The following is a 19716-nucleotide window of genomic DNA, read 5'->3' as shown; positions in this document are numbered from 1 at the left end:
TAGTAGTTACATCTACACAAAGTAGATGTTGCAGGAAAGCAGCAACCATCATCAGGGACCCCCTGCACCCCACCTCGCTACTGCCATCAGGAAGAAAGTACAGTAACCCCAGGACTCACACCACCAAGTTTGGGAACAGTTATTACTCCTCAAACTTCAGGCTCTTGAACCAAAGGGGATAACTTCACTCAATTTCACTTGCCTCAGTGATATGTTCCCAAAACCTATGGACTCACTTTCAAGGACTCTTCACCTCACGTTTTCAATATTTATTGTTTATTTATCATCATTATTTATTTATTTTTTGTATTTGTGCAGTTTGTTGCTTTTTGCACACTGGCTGAATGGCAAGTTGGTGCGGTCTTTCATTGATTCTATCATGGTTATTATTCTATCATGGATTTATTGAGTATGCCTGCAAGAAAATGAATCTCAGGGTTGTATGTGGTGACACTTATGTACATTGATAATAAATTAACTTTGAACTTTAACAAAACCCATAACACCTCTTCATATGAAGATAAATATTGCAGGCAAGTATGAAATCAAAGAACGTATGCAGCTAAGGTTAAGAACCGAGCCAGCTCAGGATGCTGAGAGGGAAGTTTCAAGGTCAGGCCGAGAGGTGCAATGCCAAATTGATTCAACATCACTTATGTAAATTATTGTAATTTATTCTGCACATCCTTATTTTTCTACTGAATAACAAAAGGTAGATATCAGAATAGATGCTGGGAAGACTATGTTCACAGATGCTATAAAGCCATGTTCACATATGCCAGTGATTTAAATATTCAGCAACTGAATCTATCAGGGTAGTTTCAAAATTACACAGGGTGGTGTTGCTTCTAAGAGACCTTGGCTTGTCAAACTCTGACCCTTCAATCTAAGTTAAGTAACCAGAGCTCAGTATCTTATTGGTTCCTCAAGTTTGTTATAGCTGGGGAGGTCGGGAGGTGGGGGGGGTGGTATAGATGGAGTGGTAGTGGGGATAAACTCCCTCTACCTATTAAATGTTCCCAATGGCATGCGTCTCAAATAGCCTCTGACAACTAACTCCATCTCCTGGCTTTCATGTGTGTTTAGCTACTGAGCCCAGCAGAAGCATTTCTACTGACAGGAGAAGGGGCAAAGACAGGTTACTGGCACCGTAAAACCAATCTCTATGGGCAGTTGGGGCTCATCAGCCGTGGTTGGCAGCTCATCAAGAAGGAAAACTCTGATCTCAAACCTACGCTGCGCTGCAGCTATACCCACTCACAGGAATGCCTTCAGGAGTAAACCCCGAGGGAAAATCTGGAGCTGAAGGGATATCAACACTGACTGGCAACTCTTGGGACGCTGATGGCGCCATTCCTTTGCATTCACCAGCTGAGTAGAGAGAGAGAGAGAGAGGCTGCTGTAGCAGCTTGCTCTCCATATTGTACTGCCATGGCTTGTATATCACATAGACTGCCACGACACAATACCCTTGGTCAACCTCGACCAACGGAGGGCTTCAAGTAATATACCTCATGTCCGCTCCCTGTCAACGTTATCTGCTTGTCTTTGAAGTAAATACTAAAACAAGGTGGTTGATTGAAGCCCAGCGTCGTCAAAAGTCTTGTTCATCACCATAAATCACACCGAAGCTTCAAACAGCTGAGCTTAAAGGTCAAGACTTCATATCTTTGCACAGAATTGTATATCAGCATGTACTTTTGTTGCAAATTAATTAGAATTCCTTTCTTCTGCCTTTTAAAATAGTCTTTTCACAAAATGGTTTTCAATGAGTTTTAAAAAAAAACAGCCTGAGGTACATTTTAGAAATCTATAAATTTATGAGTGACAGCAAAGCAAGACACATTGGATAATGTTAATCTTTCCAACTAGAGTTTGCAATTTGTTTATCCAATATTCGTCAAAAATAGAGCACATTCACTGACTGCACATCATGTCTACAATGTCTGTATTTTTTTCTTCCGTCGCTACGGGGATTGAAATGGAACTTTTCATGTTTGTGTGGCTCAGTACACATCATGAGGAACATCTGACTGGTTTACCATCGGGAAGCTCATAAAGGACTCTTTATGGCTATCAGTTTTACAGGGGTAATGTACCAAAGAAAACAAAATGCAACAGTTGGAGCAGAATGAATATGAACAGACTTCTTCAGAAAGTATTAGTCAGTGTTAGCCTTGAGTTAGGCATCCTTTCCCATTTACGCTCTATGGTATTTTGCATCGCTGGATTGAAGGTGCATACTCCCTCTACAGGACATTTGGGAATAAGACAAGTAATGGCATTTTCCCCATTTATCTATTATCTGAACAGCACAAGGAATGAAGTGTAACTGAGAATGGGTGAATTTAGTTTCATGTCAGATACTGAAAAGATAGGATTATTAAAAACAAGACAGAAAGTAAGCGAGAGTATCCTAATAAATTTCCAATAATATTTCAAATCTGTAGTTACAGTACAGGGAGGCCAACAGACATATCTCTGTTGCATGAAATGGACTGTCATCGAAGGAAAGCATATAGATCTGTGCAAAAGACATAAGAACACAAGAAATAAGAGCAGGTGTAGGCCATCTGGCCCTTCGAGCCTGCTCTGCCATTCAATAAGATCGTGGCTGATATGGCCATGGACTCATTTCCACCTACCTGTCTTTCCCCCATAATCATTAATTCCCCTACTTTGCACCATACTGTATTTGTCAATGTGGAGCAGCGAACAAGCTTGTAAATTTGACAGGAGCAAAGAATGTTGGGAATGGCAAGGGTGGAGCACTGGAGGGGTGTGGGGCAAATGGCAGAAGTGTCGGGGTGGGGGGTGGTGCAGGTGCAGGCACACCCCAGCTCTGAGACACCAGGCAAGTTAATTTGATTGCAAGCAATTGGTTTATTGATCATTACAGAATGTTGCCCTGGTGCTTCTGGCTCCCTCCCCTCTCCCTTCCCCTTTTTCCCAACCATGATCCCCTTCTCCCTGACCCCTTCCCACTCTCAGTCGACAACAGAGACCCATATCAGAATCAGGTTTATCATCACTCACATACATCATGAAGTTTGTTGGGTTTTTTTGCAGAAACAGCACAGTGTCATACATAAAATTACTACAGTGCTGTGCAAAAATCTTAGGCATCCTAGCAATATATATGTGTCTAAGACTTTTGCACAGTACTGTATTTTGCACTTACAATGCAGAATCCGAAATCAGTTACATCAGTTTGAATGGCGAATCAATGGGCAAAACTAGATATAAAAATCACATCATAGACAGAAAGTTCTAATTTTCAGATTTAATTGTGCTTCTGCTGTGTGAGCTATATATGTGTGCCACTAAATTGTGGCCTAATATCTAAATTTAACAATATCTCATTCAACATTAGCAAAACACAGAAATTCAAATGATTTTTTTTCTCTCTTTAAGTCTTTGCCCGTGTGCTAATGGCATTTTGGTGTTTTCAATGACATGGTTTTATATGAGGAATGGATACAATCTGGTTCTGTAAACCTCAAAATGAAATGGGGTTTACATAACGAGGAGTCAGATACATTGGACGGTTGAGTGGTTTTATAATCTTGCACTCAATGTCTGCAATAACGAATACCAAGATTGTGGACTTCAGGGAGGGGAAAATCAGGAGAATACTCACCAGTCCTCATTGACAGGTCAGCAGTGGAAAGGGTGATCAGCTTCAAGCTTCTGGCTGTCAACGTCTCAGAGGATCTGTCCTGGGCCCAACACATTGATGCAACCATGCAGAAGGGATGCCAGTGGCTACACTTCATTAGAAGTTTGAAGAAATATGGTATGGTTCCTGGGTGTCAATGTCTCTGAGGATCTAACCTGGTCCCAACATCTCAATGCAGCTATAAAGAAGGCAAGACAAGAAGGCTGTATTTCACTAGGAGTTTGAGGAGATTTAGTTTGCCACATAAAACACTCAAAAACTTCTACAGGTGTACCAGGGAGAGCATTCTGACAGGCTGTATCACCATCTGGTTTGGCAGGGGTGGGGAGCTACTGCACAGGATTAAAAGAAGCTACATAGTTGTAAAACCAGCTCCATAGTATCCAAGACATCTTCAAGGAGCAGTGTCTCAGAAAGGCAGCGTCCATCATTAAGGACCCCCCACCCAGGACATGCCCTCTTCTCATTGTTACCATCAGGTAGGAGGTACAGAAGCCTGAAGGGACACACTCAGCGATTCAGGAACAGTTTTTATCCAATTCCTAAATGGACATTGAACCCATGAACACTACCTCACTTTTTTAAATTTCTGTTTCTGCAACAATTGTTTTAATTGAACTATTTAATATGCATATATACTTGCCATAATTCTTTTTCCCTCTATTTTTCATGTATTGCATTGTACTGTAGCTGCAAATGTAACAGATTTCACAACATATGCTGGTGATATTAAACCCAATTCTGACACCAAAGACTCCTGCAAATCTCTAGATGTACAGTGAACAACATTCTGATTGGTATGGGAGTCCAATACACAGGATTACAAAAGGCTGAAGTTGGTCCAGCCAGCTCCATTATGTACACAACCCTCTCGGTCATCAAGGACATTAAGGGAGCAACATCCATCATTAAGGACAGTCACCAGCTGGGACATGTGCTCTTCTCATTGCTACCATCAGAGATGAGGAACAACAGCCTGAAGACCCACACTCAATCATTTAGAAATAGCTTCTTCCCCACTATCATCAGATTTTTGAACGGTCCACGAGCCCATGAACACTACCATATTATTCCCTTCCTTTTAGCATGAATTATTTTGTAACTTGAAGCAATCGGATACCTTTGCGCTGTGCTGCTGCCACAAAAGAAATCAAATTTTGCATCATATAAGAGGCCTGATTCTGAAGTGTGGCCTGTGTGAGGCACTACGGCCCTGATTTTTTTTTAAAACATCTGTCAGAATTTAAACTGCATGAGTGTGTGGGCTGGAGTGTGGCGGGTTTTCCTCGCAGAAATTTCAATAAGCTGGCTGTGCATCAAAGTCCTGCATGCTGGGCTTTTTAGTGTGGAAAATCAGACAAGCCAACATCTATTAACGGGGTTATATTTGTTGTTAATGGAGTGCAGTAGCTGGTGTGGTCGCACCAGCATGGTTTTTGGGGGTAAGTACTATAATGGCTGTTGGACATATGCTTGCACTAAACATCGCTGTGTTGAAATCATGTTACAAGGATCAAAGAAGAATCTTATTCTGAGCGGGCAAGTGCAATGTTGGTATTAATTTCAAGGGGAATAGAATATAAAGACAAGGAGATGTTGCTGAGGCTTTAAAAGACGCAAGTCAGGCCGCAGTTAGAGTATTATCAAGTTTTGGGCCCCATATCTCAGAAAGGATATGTTGTCATTGGAGAGAGTACAGAGGAGGTTCATCGAGGATGTTTTCAGGAATGAATGGGTTAACATATGAGAAGCATATGGCAGCTTTGGGCCTGTACTCACCGGAAATTAGAAGAATGCTGGGGGGGGGGGGGGGGGGGAGATCTCATTGAAGCCTCATTGAAACGACTGGACAAGGTGGATGCAGAGAAGATGTTTCCTACAGTGGGGGTGTCCGGAACTAGAGGGCACAACCTTAAATTTAAAGGGTGACCCTTTGGAACAGAGGTAAGGATGAATTTTTTTTAGCTAGAGTAGTGAATCTGTGGAATGTTCTGCCACAGACAGCTGTGGAGGCCAAGTCCATGTGTATGTGTATACTTAAAGTGAAAATTAATAGTTTCCTGATTGGTCAGGGCGAGAAGGCATGTGTGCAGGGTTGAGTGGGATCAGGGTTGGAATGGTGAAGCAGACTTGATAAGAGCAGAATTAGGCCATTCAGCCTATGTCTTATTGCTCTACAGAATGAATCCCAGGCAAATTTCACCAGATAAAAACAAGTATAAAAATGCCTTAAATTATTAAGTCTTCATTGTAGAAGAGGGTAGTATGGCATTCCAGAAGTATTCAAGAATAAAGTCTAACTTATCACTAGAAGAGTCTCATTTAAGTAAACACACCTGAGTCATTATGCATTGATTTTTCTGTACAATTTTTGGCAATGACAGTGTTTCATCTCTGCACTCCCAAGATAATGGTATTCTTAAGTACATAAGAAATATAAACAATTCCACCCTCTCTGCTGCTCCTCCATTCAATATGGGAATCTTTTACCTTGCCTTCAATATCCAAAGATCTATCAAAACATGCTTGAATATTGTAGGAACTATGCATCTATTCTCTATCTGCATTGTATACTGTGTGCAAGTTTACTATGCTTATGTGGTAACTAGTCACATGAGTGTGGACATGGTAAAAGTGAAGTGATTAAGTTACATCTTTGTGCTTTGTTCTTTGTAGCTTGTTGTAGGTGGGGGCCGATGGAGGTCGTATCTTTTGCTGACTGCTCAATTATGCTTAGCTTGTACTTGGGTGTGCTTAAGTTTCAACATTTCAAGGTTGTATGTTTGCTATTTGCTAATAAAGGATCAAATACATATCGTCAACTATTGGAGCAACCATTATTGGGGTGAGGATGCATCATGCAAGTATAACAAATCAGTCGGGTCACCAACAACGGCAATTGTTTTGGTCTTGGTTTGGTTGCTACAAATATATTCAGCAACCGAGTCTGCACGGTCATCTTGGGTAGTCAACTTCTCCAGAATGACTATCCTTGAGATGAAGAAGCTTCTTTTCAGGTCAGGAGGTTTTGCGCAGGTTAGAGCACTGGAAGTATTTAAAGAGGAGGGAGATAAAGGTTGAGAAGCATAGAGAATTCCTAGAGAAAGGACTTATGAGCATTTGGAGAAGCAAAATCCGATTAGAGACAGTCAGTGTGGCTTTGTGAGGGGTAGCTGTGCCTAATGAGCCTGGTTGAATTCTTTGAGTATTTTTTTTTTAATGAAATAAGTTAGATTCTTACAGAGCTCAACAAGGATGATAGTTTTCCTGCCTGTGATGAGTAGAATCAGGGAACAACAGTCTCAATGTCAAAGGCTGGCCAAGCAGGAGCAGGACACTCTGAACCTCAAGCCTGCCTGACATTCAGATCATATTTTTTCTGCCTTAGTCTTCACCTTCTCATCTAACTAATTCCTCGTAGCCCTCAATGCTCATCTCCCTCCTCCTTAAATACCTCCAATGATCTAACCTGCACAACCTGCCAGAGATTCATCACACAGATCTGAAAAGAAGCTGTTCCACCTGAAAGGATAGTCAATCATGATGAAGGTCCAAAACGTCCACCTTTTTATTCCTTCCCATAGATGTTGCCTGGCCTGCTGAATTCCTTCAGCATTTTGTGTGTGTCAGTCAGTAGAAGTTGACTACCCAAGAGGACCATGCAGACTCAGTTGCTGAATATATTTCTAGCAGCCAAAGATTTTGCATACTCCCAAAGACAGCAGGACTGAACACAGAGATCCAGTATTTTGAGGCAGTAGATCTGATAGCAGTGTTGTTGTGCTATCTTGCTGATAGATCTCTGCTGCTGATGTAAAAATAACTGCTCTGTAGACCCACATCTTCTCTCCCCACTTTTATTAATAACTGGGGTTATATTTACTACCTTCCAATCTATGGACTTAATTCCAAAGTCTTTCTCTTTCTCTTTCAGAAGTCCACATGACTCTGCCCAATCATACAATTTTTTCCCCCCAATGATACAAGTCACATTCTTATAGAAATTGACAAGGATCTCCTGTCTGGGATGAATGAGATCAGGAATAACAATCTCAATGTCAAAGGTTGGCCAAGCAGGAGTTGATCACTTTGTCCTTCAGGCCTGCTTGACATCAGATCATAATAAATTTGCTACCCAAGACTTCACCTTCTCATCCATGCTAATTCCTCGTAGCACTCAATGCTTCTCAACCTTCATCTCCTCCTCTTTAAATACCTCCAATGCTCTAACCTGCGCAACCCTCCTGACCTGAAAAGAAGCTTCTTCATCTCAAGGATAGTCATTCTGGAGAAGTTGACTACCCAAGATGACCGTGCAGACTCGGTTGCTGAATATATTTATAGCAGCCAAACCAAGACCAAAACAATTGCCGTTGTTGGTGACCCGACTGATTTGTTATACTTGCATGATGCATCCTCACCCCAATAATGGTTGCAAACATTAGCAAATAGCAAACATACAACCTTGAAATGTTGAAACTTAAGCACACCCAAGTACAAGCTAAGCATAATTGAGCAGTCAGCAAAAGATACGACCTCCATCGGCCCCCACCTACAACAAGCTACAAAGAACAAAGCACAAGGACGTAACTTAATCACTTCACTTTTACCATGTCCACACTCATGTGACTAGTTACCACATAAGCATAGTAAACTTGCACACAGTATACAATGCAGATAGAGAACAGATGCATAGTTCCTACAATATTCAAGCATGTTTTGATAGATCTTTGGATATTGAAGGCAAGGTAAAAGATTCTCATATTGAATGGAGGAGCAGCAGAGAGGGTGGAATTGTTTATATTTCTTATGTACTTAAGAATACCATTATCTTGGGAGTGCAGAGATGAAACACTGTCATTGCCAAAAATCGTACAGAAAAATCAATGCATAATGACTCAGGTGTGTTTACTTAAATGAGACTCTTCTAATGATAAGTCAGACTTTATTCTTGAATACTTCTGGAATGCCATACTAACCTCTTCTACAATAAAACTTAATAATTTAAGGCATTTTTATACTTGTTTTTATCTGGTGAAATTTGCCTGGGATTCATTCCACATAACAATAAGACCATAAGACGTAGGAGCTGAATTAGGCCATTTGGCCCATCAAGTCTGCTTCACCATTCCATCCCAGATCCCACTCAACCCCGTACACCTGCCTTCTGTAGTTATTGAGATCTATAGGTAAGGGTAGATTGACCAGCAAAGGGCTGAGTGGCCTCGTTATAGTAAAAGTCAATTGAAATTAGAGCAAATTCCTCACATTACGTTAAGTCGAACATTTCTTCTAACACATTGTTAACAACTACAAGCAGCTTGGAGAACTTGGAGCTGCTGTTTGACAAAGGGTTACTGAATGAACGACGTGTCACTGCTCCCATGTGAAGAACAAATAGAAATGTTAACAAAGGAAGCAGACAAAAAGCTGCCATTCTATCGTCATGTTTATTGTCTGTGGGTTGACGACTACTGGACTTGCATTCAAATTGAAGTTAATGTAGGAGGAAACAGTATTTTTGTCTGCCTTTGAGTCTTCCACGAGCAGGCGGTGAGCTGGAGATTGAATATTTGCCTCACCAGGCAGGAGCATTGTAGAGCGAATGGAACCTTTTGAGACACAAAGCTATCAGGGAAAACACAGAGCCACGTTTTCTCACTGTGGTGTTGACAGGTGCCGACTGAGCCCCTGGATATTCACATTAGGAGTGTTAACCTGTCAGATCTGACATTTTAGAAGACTGAAGAGAGCAAAGAAGGTGAATGCATCACAAAGATGATGAAGAGCATTCACGTGCAGATGGCAAGTAATCTGATAAGACCGGAAATCAGCATGTGACTGGTCCAGCGGAGACGATTCACTGAAGCCAAGGATCCACAGTACCACAGCAGATTGTATCTGAACCAGCTGACCTCCACAGCCCATGGTTCCTGCACCCTGCACTTGTCTGTCACAGTTAATCTCATTCGTGCCCTCAAAAATTATTCACCGAAGACTATAAAAAATTACGATGAAATGTTCTCCATTGGGCTACACGACCTGCTCTGGAGCAACCAGACAAGTCTCCTTCCAATCCTATGACCTCCATAACCAAGGAGGACAGGGAGCTTGGCATACAAAATATCACCACCTACATGTTTCCCTCCAAGTCACACTCCATCCTAATTCTGATGCAATCACTCATTCCCTCCCAACTCCCAGGTCCTTTCCAATATTGAGCAAATGCAGTGGGAAGTGTGACTGAACCCTCCCCACTTCCCTGGATGGCTGGGAATGTGACAGAATAATCTGCTTGATTGCCACCATACTAACCTTCTGAAAATATTTATTCTCTCAGTTGCTGGTGCACCATTGTTCATAATCTACAAGGTGAACAAGCTACATTATGCACTGAACAATTCCCCGGATCTCTTCCGGGTATCGTCTGCTAAACCCACACCCTCTATATTTTAGGAGGGAAAGTAGGCACCTGAGTGTCCAAAGCAACACATGCAAAATGCTGGAGGAACTCAGCAGGTCAGGCAGCATATGTGGAAGTGAATAAATAGTTGACATTTGGGGCTGAGACCCTTCCTTAGGATTGAAAAAGGGGAAAGATGCCAGTATAAAAAAGTCAGGAGATGGGAAGGAGGAGAGCTAGAAGGTGATAGGTGAAGCCAGGTTGGTAGGAAAGGTAGAGGGCTGGAGAGGAACAAATCTGATAGAGAAGCAGAGCATAGGAGAAAGGGAAAGAGGAGGGGACCCAGGGAGAGGTGATAGGCAGGTGAGAAAAGGTAAAAGGCCGGAGTGGGGAAAAGAAGAGGGGAGGGGGGACAGATTTTTTGCCAAAAGGAGAAATTGATATTCATGTTACCCTGACAAATATAAGGTGTTGCTCCTCTACCCTGAGGGTGGCCTCATCATGGTACATGTCAGAATGGGAAAGGCAATTAAAGTATTTGGCCATCAGGAAGTTCCATTTTTGGCAAAGTAGACCCCAATTTACAATGGGTCTCACCTATGTTGAGGAGGCCTCATTGGGAGCACCAGACACAATGGATGACCCCAGCAGATTTGCTAGTGAAGTGTTGTCTCTCCTGGAAAGATTGTTTGGGTCCTTGAGGGACAAGTTGAATGAAGGAAGGGAACCCTGTTCTTTGAAGGAGGAAGACATTTCTGATGTCCTGGAAAGGAAAGCCTCATCTTGAGAACAGATGAGGTGGAGTCAAATGCAAACTACTTCCAAATCGAATACTGTCTCAACTTGGACATACATTTCCAAAACTTAACCTCGACTGCAACAAATGTCCCTGAAACTATTACACCTTTCAGACGCAAAACTGCAACAGGTCAGAAAGGCAGCTCACCACCATCTTCTGAAGGGCAATAATATGGAATAGGTGCTGGATTGGCCAATGGCATCATCTCATCGCTAGAAAAAGGTCCATCAATTGGGCTTTCGTATTCATTCCTTCAATGTATTGAGATACAGCACAGAATAGACCCTTCCGGCCCTATGAGCTGTGTTGCCCAGCAACCCCCTGATTTGACCCTAGCCCAATTGCAGGACAATTTTACAACGATGAATTAACCTACCAATTGGGAGGAAACCAGAGCACCTGGAGGACCTCTATATGGTCACAGGGAGAATGTACAAACTCCTTATAGGCAGTGACCGGAACTGAACCCAGCTCACTGGTACTGTGGGGTGTTGTGCCCCACCATGCTGCCCCACTTCCTACCTGCATTGCGTTCTTTGTGGCTGTAGATTTGATCACCATATTCATCTTCTGTAGCTGTAAACCAAGAATAAACCCCCACCCCCACCCCCTCAGCATGTTAAGCAAACAGATCCAAGTCTAAAGTGTGGGTTTTAGGCCAAATTATTTTTATGCTAAATTTGTGTTTAATAAAAATACGTGAGGTTAAAAATAATAATTTTTTTTACCTCTTTTAGCTATCTTATGGTCTGTAGGCCTAATTGCAAGAGTAAATTCTTGCTTTTTGAATTATTTTAATCAAAATTAAGGCATGTAAAAATTGTATGCGCTATTGAACGTTTTACCCTTCTGCTCTGGCATGCTTTCCTCAGCAACAACACTCACCTCCTAATGATCACTTTGTGTTTTAGCAGCCTTCTGCTTGACAGATATGATTTCTTTTCTGGGCCTAGGCATATCTTCAGCAAATGTGCTCTCTTTAAACCCAGGATCTGGCTTAATTTGACTCTGTGTACAATGAACAAATCAGTTACTTTAGCAAATAGAGCAGCTCTGGTCTCCCCTTCTGTTCTCACCCAGCTTGTTTCATTTTTGATTGTCTTATCACATGTGCAATGCTTTTTGCATCATTGGATGATTAAAAAGGTACTGATGAAAGTCAGAGGTGCCGGTAATAAAAGATGGTATTGCAATGTATCAGACCTTTGAGGCTCACCTGGAGTATAATATACAATTTTGACTTCCCTTACCAAGGGAAGGATGGAGTGCAAGGAGATTTAATAAACTAGTTCCAACGTCAATGTCAAGTTCATTGTCACATCCATAAGCTTTAGACAACCTGGACAACAAACACCTATGTCAGGATGCTGTTCATCGACTATAGTTCAGCATTTATTGCCATCATTCTCACAATCCTGACTGAGAAGTTGCAGCACCTGGGCCTCTGTACCTCCCTCTGCAATTGGATCCTCAACTTCCTAACCAGAAGACCACAATCTGTGCGGGTTGGTGATAACACATCCTCCTCGCTGACGATCAACACTGGCGCACCTCGGGGGTGTGTGCTTAGCCCACTGCTCTACTCTATATACACATGACTGTGTGAATAGGCATAACTCAAATACCATCTATAAATTTGCTGACGATACAACCATTGTTGGTAGAATCTCTGTTGGTGATGAGAGGGCGTACAGGAGTGAGATATGCCAACTAGTGGAGTGGTGCCACAGCAGCAACCTGGCACTCAACGTCAGTAAGATGAAAGAGCTGATTGTGGACTTCAAGAAGGGTAGGATGAAGGAACACATACCAATCCTCAGAGGGATCAGAAGTGGAGAGAGTGAGCAGTCTCAAGTTCCTGGGTGTCAGGATCTCTGAGGATCTAACCTGGTCCCAACATATCAATGTAGTTACAAAGAAGGCAAGACAATGGCTATTCTTCATTAGGAGTTTGAAGAGATTTGGCATGTCAACAAATATGCTCAAAAACTTCTATAGTTGTACCATGGAGAGCATTCTGACAGGCTGCATCACTGTCTGGTATGGAGGGGCTACTGCACAGGACCAAAAGAAGCTGTGGAAGGTTATAAATCTAGTCAGCTCCATCTTAGGTACTAACCTACAAAGTACCCAGGACGTCTTCAGGGAGCGGTGTCTCAGAAAGGGAGCATCCACTATTAAAAACCTCCAGCACCCAGGGCATGCCCTTTTCTCACTGTTACCATCAGGTGGGAGGTACAGGAGCCTGAAGGCACACACTCAACGATTGAGGAACAGCTTCTTTTCCTCTGCCATCCAATTCCTAAATAGACATTGAATCCTTGGACACTACCTCACTTATTTTAATATACAGCATTTCTGTTTTTGCATATTTTTTAATCTATTCAATATACATAATTGATTTACTTGTTTATTTATTTATTAAAATTTTATTTATTATTTTTTCTCTGCTAAATTATATACTGCATTGAACTGCTGCTGCTAAGTTAACAAATTTCACATCGCATGATGGTGATAATAAACCTGATTCTGGTATACGTTATCATCATCATTATGTGCCATTTTTGTATGATGTGGGCGATCATACCATGATTATTCTTGGCAAGTTTTTCTACAGAAGTGTTTTGCCATTCCTTCTGGACAGTGTCTTTACAAGACGGGTGACCGTAGTCATTATCAATACTCTGCCCTGGGGTCAGTGGTTGCATAGCCAGGACTTGTGATATGGACCAACTGCTCAGACGACCATCCACCACCCGTTTCACATGACTCGGATCGGGGTTGGGGGGTGCTAATCAGGTGCTGCACCTTACCCGAGGGTGACCTACATGTACCTAGCAGAGGGGAGGAGCGCCTTGCACCTGCTTTGGTAGAGACGAATCTCCACTCTGCCACCCAAGCAAGTGCAAGTACACATGGCTGAAATTTAAAAATAATTGCAGCAGCCTCAGGCACACAGCATCAGAAAAGCAGCATTCACAATAGGAAAAAATCTTAATACAAACAATTTGGATATTTAGGGCATCGAGAGATATGGGGACAGTGTAAGGAAAGTGGTGCTGAAGAAGATGGTCAAGTTCAAAGTTCAAAATAAATATATTATCAAATAAAACCCCGAGATTCATGTTCTTGCAGGTATACTCAAATTCACGAAAGAAAAATAACCATGAATCAATGAAAGACCACACCAACCGGTGTGCTAAAGACAACAAACTGTTCAAATATATTAATAAATAAATAATAACTTTGAAATAGACAATAAATATCAAGAACATGAAGACTTGAAAGTGAGTCCATAAGTTGTGGGAACATTTCAGTGATGGGTCGAGTGAAGTTATCCCTTTGGTTCAAGAGCCTGATGGTTGATGGATAATAACTGTTGTTGAACTGAGAAGTAAGAGTCATGAGGCTCCTGTACTTTCTTCCTGATGGCAGCAGTGAGAAGAAAGCATGACAACTATAATCTTGGTGAAAAGCAGGATAGCTGTTTTCTCTTTTGTTCTTAAATGTGTGTGGTCCAGCAACAGAGCTATGTCAGAAATAATGCACAGAAATCAGAGCCAATAAAAATAACTCAGGGACTGGATGGAGAGTCTGTTACTTCCAAATTGATTACATTTGTCACTTTATTTAACGTTCTCATGTAGGCTGCTCTGACATTTGCCAGAAATGCTGGATGGCCAATTTAGGCTTTACCATACATCAAGCAAATGCATGGAGCTAAACTAGTGACCTGAGGAGTTCCTTTGGCAAAGTCCTTGGACTAAAATGATTCACCACCAAGAACCACGATAGGCCATTCAGCTCAACTAGTTCATGCTGACCAGTGGGCACCCTCCATATTGCCTCCATCACTGGCACTTGCTCCACAGCGATTCAGCAGTTCATCTGGACAGTTCTTAAATGCTTCAAGGGCGTGCATCCCAGATACTTGCCACACTCTGGATGAAGAAGGTCCCCCTCATATCCTCACTGAATCTCTTCCCTCTTACTTTAGTCTATGAATGCTAGTTCTATTTTCCTCTGATACAGGGAAAAATCAACCCTACCTATACCACTTGTATGTTGTATATCACAAACTATCAATTATACAGTTAGCCCTGGATTGAAAGTGACTGTTAAAGTCATTTCATATAGGGGAGGTTGATATTTTCTAAGAGGTTTCCCATAAATCTGAATGTAAGGATCTGATCTTGAAGATCAACAATGCTGTAAATTGACATTTGGACCATGGCTCTAATCTTGGTATCTGTACTATCAAACACACTCCAGGATTAACAAAAAGTTTCAGTGCATCACACACCTAGAGCAGGGGTTAAGGGTTCCCAACCATTTTTATGCCATGGAGTAAAAACCATTAAGCAAGGGATCTGTGAACCCCTAATCTAGAGAATAAACTGCAAGTGCATAAAGAATGCACTCTTTATCAATACATTCCAGTTCCATCATGAGCACTAACCTCCACACCATCAAGGACATCTTTAAAAGGAGGTACCTCAGGAAGGTAGCATCCATCATTAAGGACCTTCATCTGGGTCATGCCCTCTTCTCATTGCTACCATCAGGGAGGAGGTACATGAGCCTAAAGACCCATACTCAATTTAGGAACAGCTTTTTCTGCTCCTCCCCCATCAGATTTCTGAAAAGTTTAATTAGCCAAATTTCATTTGGCCAACCTTGGGAGGGAGAGAGAGAGAGAGAATGGAAACAGGCCATTTGGCCCAGTAGCAGCACTATAAACTTTGCGGTGTAGCAGCACTACAAACTTTGCCAATGTTCCTGCCTTTCCCTCACCCAAGTACCTCTCTTTGCCTTGCAATTCAGTTACCATATTACATTACTTCAGCTAATATAGTCATCTGCCGTCTCCGACTACAAATATTACAAATAGAAATGCAAGGACAGCTATCAAGTACATAGCTATGAAATACATAAAACATTCTACAAATATACATCAAAAATCACTGCATGAATAATACACCATCTCAATGTCTCAGCTTGTCCAGCAGTTAGCGCTTTCTGCTGAGCGCCAAGAGCTGAGATTTCCTCTTCAGTCTACAGCCATTAAATCTGGCCCGAGGGCTCCATATTTAATGAGAGCGAAGACCAGCTATCCTTCCTCCTCTAATGCAAGCGAATGAACTCTTTGGGAAGTTCACTTGATTGCTAAAACAAAGCTGTCACCCAGGCAAAGAGTTGGACTGTGGCTATTGCTTGGAGAAATAACCCACAATCTAATTGCATTCAGAAGGAAGCAAGTGAGGGGGGTGCAAAGCAGATATAAATAGAAGAGAAACAATAGAATATTTGAATGGAGCAGGTGTATTGTGGCATCTGGTGAAACTGAACTCCATTTCCAAACACTTCTACTGTTCTTATCGCACCAGCTGTGACATGTTCACTCTCTTTATCTAGAGTCCAGCCAGAACAATATTCTATTCTTCCAAAGCTGAAATTCATGCTTACAGTCCTGAAGAAGGGTCTCAGCCCGAAACGGTGACTGTTTATTCTTTTCCCTGGATGCTGTCTGGCCTGCTGAGTTCCTCCAGCATTTTGTGTGTGTTGTTTGAAAACGTGGGGTCGACTGGATATTTATTAACTATCCCACAGTCTTACTTTCTTAATATATTTTATACTATTTAGTACTTGTTTAAAATGTATAAGCATACTGAAAATGCATTTGGTAACTCAAGAGTTAATCATTCAGTGAGGAAGTGTCTGGTACACAGGAGCTAAAAAGAACCCCTAAAGGAACCTCATTCACATCCTACTTGTATCCATGGCAACACAACAACTGATGCCTGCTATCTCATGGGATTCTACTTCAATATATTCTGACCGCAATAAACAGCTGTTCCGTCTGCCTTAAATCTAAATCTCATCCCAGGAAACAGTGATTTAGTACAAAGAGTATTAACGTGCTGCATTAAGAATGTAATTTAAACTGCTCCACAGTATGGATTAGATGAGGAGGACACCAGGATTCCTTTCAATTTCTAGCACTTGCCTCAGTTTTAAGTTTCATAATTTATAACACCTTGTTTAATATGCTGTTTAGTATGTCCAAATGATTGAAATGTGAGGCGTAGATTTTACCTTCTACAGTTAACTTTTAATCAAAATCTTTGAACAATATCAGCAATTCACCAGAGCTTCATTAGAAAAAAAAGTCTCTTCTGAAAATGGAATGTGCAGCTTTTAAAGATGTTTCTGAACTGAGCAGCCATTTCCACAGCTTTCTAGCAGAGGATAGCAACTTTCTAACCACCTACCTATCAGTCTGAACTTAATTTGTTTCTACTTTTCACTTTTTAACAATATCAGTTACATCATTACAATTTTGCTTGTCCTTTATTGGCCTATATTTTAAACATTTGAAAACCTGCATATCAGTTTCCAGAGGCACTTCTCCTGGCTGCCCAAGTACTAGGGACACAGATCCAGGAAATCTCATTTACCAGATCGAAGAATATCTCTAGGCTACTGTCGCTGAGAAGGCTGAGTTCGTTCACTGCTGAGGGGAAAATCCATACATAAACATGTTATGACCAGACAGCTGTACGTGAATCAATTTGTTTGTTAAGGAAGCAAACATTCCAAGTACTAAAACAATAATGGAAACTATGAATGTTCAGTGGAAGGCTTTAAATAAACTTTAAAATGAAAGCCAAGAGATACAGCAGCTGGAAATCTGAAATAAAACCAGAAAATGGTGGAAACAATGGGCAGGTTAGGCAGGAGAGAAACAAGGTCAACATTTCAGATCGAAGACCCTTTGGATATTGCCAGCATTTACTGTTTAAACACAACTGGATAGGCCACAATGCTTCAGAAGACATTAATAAATCTGTGAACTGAATTGGCTTTTATCTGCTTAATACCCTATATTAAAGCATTTATTTCAAAGCCTGAAGGCATCTCAAAAAACATGTGCTTCAACTTGCTGTTTCTGGCTCACCATATTGAAGAGAAGCCTCACTACATCTGTATATTCTGACTATTCCACACAATGAGGATTTGTTTTATTTTCCCAAAGAAATTTGAATGATATTAAATATTGAATTATCTGCTTTATTTCATTTAGGTGACTTAAATATAACCACATTCAATGTCATGTTGCTCAGACAGGCATCATTTGCAACAAGAATAGTTTCCTTTCTAACCATTCCAAAGGAAAAATAAATCAGTGCCCCAGGGATGAATTTCTACTTTTATTTCTTTGAAATAAGTAGGAAGTCATCACACATGATTAAATGAACAATAGCAAAAGAACAAAGAAAACAGGGTTAAAAGGTAATACTTTTAAGAATTGTGTACAGTTCTGGTCACCCTGCTATGGGCTTACGCTGCCTGGTTGAGAGAGCATGTGCTATGTGAGACTGGATAAACTTGGGTCATTTTCTCCGGGATGCCAGAGGCGAATGGGAAATCTGATAGAGGTTTAAACACCATGAGACACATAGATAGAGTGGACGGGGAGCATCTCTTTTCCCAGGGTTGAAATGTCTAATACCAGAGGGCATACATTGAAGGTGAGAGGGGGTGGATTCAAAGGGGGGGGGGGTGAGGAGTAGTTTTTTTTTACTCAGAGTGGTGGATGCCTGGAATATGCTGTCTGGTATGGTGGTGGAGGCAAATATACTAGAGGCTTTTAAGAGATGTTTGGATAGGCACATCCAAAGGAAGATGGAGGGATACAGAAGATGAAGGTAGGAGGGATTTGTGTTTGGGTCTTTTTGATTTGCATTTTAGCTGGTTCAGCACAACATTGTGGGCTGAATGGCCTGTTCCTGTGCTGTATTGTTCTATGTTCTAAAATTCATATAACGGTGAGGACCTCAAGCAGTTTTCTTCAAGAATTTGTGACTTTAGAAATTTTGCAAAAGATGAAATGTTGAAAGTTATGCAATATTACCACATTATGGAAATAAAACTTCATTATCCTAAAGATTATTATTATTATTAGCAGATGGAAGCTGGAGAGGTCCATGAGCCAGTTTTTCATCAGAGGATCAGAGGTGGAGAGGTCTAGCAACTTAAAATTCCTGAGTGTTACTATTTCAGAGGACCTGTCCTCAACCCCGCACACAAGTGCGATTGCAAAGAAAGCAAAGCAGTGCCTTTACTTCCTTAGCAGTCTGTGGAGATTCGGCATGGCATCTCAAACCATGACAAACTTCTATAGCTGTGTAGTGGAGAGTGTGCTGACTGGCTGCATCATGGCCTGGTATGGGAACACCAACGCTTTTGAATAGAAAATCCTACAAAAGGTAGTGGATTCCGCCCAGTACATCACAGGGAAAACCCTGCCAACTAGTGAACACATCTACTTGAAATGCTGATGAAGGGTCTCGGCCCGAAACGTGTGCGTTGTTTGAATTTCCAGCATCTGCAGATTTCCTCGTGTCTACTTGAAATGCTGGTGTGGGAAAGCAACATCCCTCAGATCCCACGCCCCCAGGTCATGGTTTCTTCTCACTGCCACCATCAGGTAGGACAGGGGTCACCAACCTTTTTTGCACCACGAACCAGTTTAATATTGACAATATTCTTGCAGACCGGCCAGCCGAGGTGGGGGGGGGGGGGGTGGCTGGGGGTGTTAATCACGACTGGTATATAGGTGATAAGTCAACAATGAGTCACTTATAAGTGGCTAATACACTCAATTTTGTTTCTAAAAGCGTTTATCTAACAAATTTAATATTAAACACAGCGCATATTTTCCCTCGCATGAACATATAAAATTTTTGGAACACACCAGTGAGAGGACAAGGTAAGGGCTTGAGGTCCCCCTACTGGGTCCATGGTGGTCGCAGTCCAGAGAGAGCAACTGAC

General features: G+C 41.6%; 1 protein-coding gene across 2 annotated transcripts in view; it reads right to left on the bottom strand.

Annotated features, from left to right (window-relative positions):
* The window catches only part of cfap92 (cilia and flagella associated protein 92 (putative)), a 247952-nt gene that overhangs the window by 226944 nt on the left and 1292 nt on the right, over positions 1 to 19716 (bottom strand). Inside the window, exon 2 of one of the 2 annotated variants that reach the window (XM_059944096.1) lies at positions 3641 to 3857. The exons of the other annotated variant lie outside the window; for it this stretch is intronic. The gene's annotated coding sequence lies outside the window, so the exon portion shown is untranslated. The remainder of the gene's footprint in view (positions 1 to 3640; positions 3858 to 19716) is intronic. 2 annotated transcript variants of the gene reach the window in all.

The sequence above is a fragment of the Hypanus sabinus genome, chromosome 19, assembly GCF_030144855.1.
Source record: "Hypanus sabinus isolate sHypSab1 chromosome 19, sHypSab1.hap1, whole genome shotgun sequence".
NCBI classification, from domain to species: domain Eukaryota; kingdom Metazoa; phylum Chordata; class Chondrichthyes; order Myliobatiformes; family Dasyatidae; genus Hypanus; species Hypanus sabinus.
The sequence above is the reverse complement of the archived record's forward strand: the minus strand, read 5'-3'. Positions and strand labels throughout refer to the sequence as shown.